Source organism: Teleopsis dalmanni, chromosome X (genome assembly GCF_002237135.1).
Source record: "Teleopsis dalmanni isolate 2A chromosome X, ASM223713v2, whole genome shotgun sequence".
Taxonomy (NCBI): domain Eukaryota; kingdom Metazoa; phylum Arthropoda; class Insecta; order Diptera; family Diopsidae; genus Teleopsis; species Teleopsis dalmanni.
In genome coordinates, this window is record NC_051848.1 from 58,156,604 (window position 1) to 58,157,281 (window position 678).

Here is a 678-nt window from a genome sequence, read left to right on the forward strand (position 1 = left end):
ATTGTCTAAAAAATGGTCACTTCACAAAAGACTGCACATCAGGCAGTTGCTTAAAATGCAGCAAGAAACACAACACCTTGCTGCATTTAGAAGGCACACTTGAAGCATCCATGATTAAGAAGGCATCATTATCAAAAAATCCTGCTTCTCTGTTCTCCAACAATCTCAACATCCAAAAAAATTATGTGGTATTAGGAACTGCACGTGTTGTCGTTAAAGGCAACAATGGAAGAGAAATTGAGTGCAGAGCATTATTGGATTCCGGCTCCCAAGTCAACCTGATAACCGATCAAATAATTAAGAAGTTAGGTGAAAACCCGAAAAAGACCTCAGCATGTATAGAAGGTGTGGGGCAAAAAAAACAAGATGCGCAACAACGAATCAATTTAGCTTTCTCGTCCAGAATTAACGGATTTAGCAGCCGAATAGAGGCTTATGTATTACCTAAGATTGTGTGTGACCAGCCGAGCATTCATATTGAAAGCTCAAGCTGGAAAATACCACAGAACATCAATCTGGCAGATCCGTCGTTCAATACCCCAAACAAAATTGATCTCCTACTTGGAGCTGAGTTTTCTCATCAACTATTGTCCATCGGCCAAATAAACCTTGGCAGAGGTCTCCCCATCCTACAGAATACATTGCTTGGGTGGCTTGTGGTGGGAAAAATATCTAACC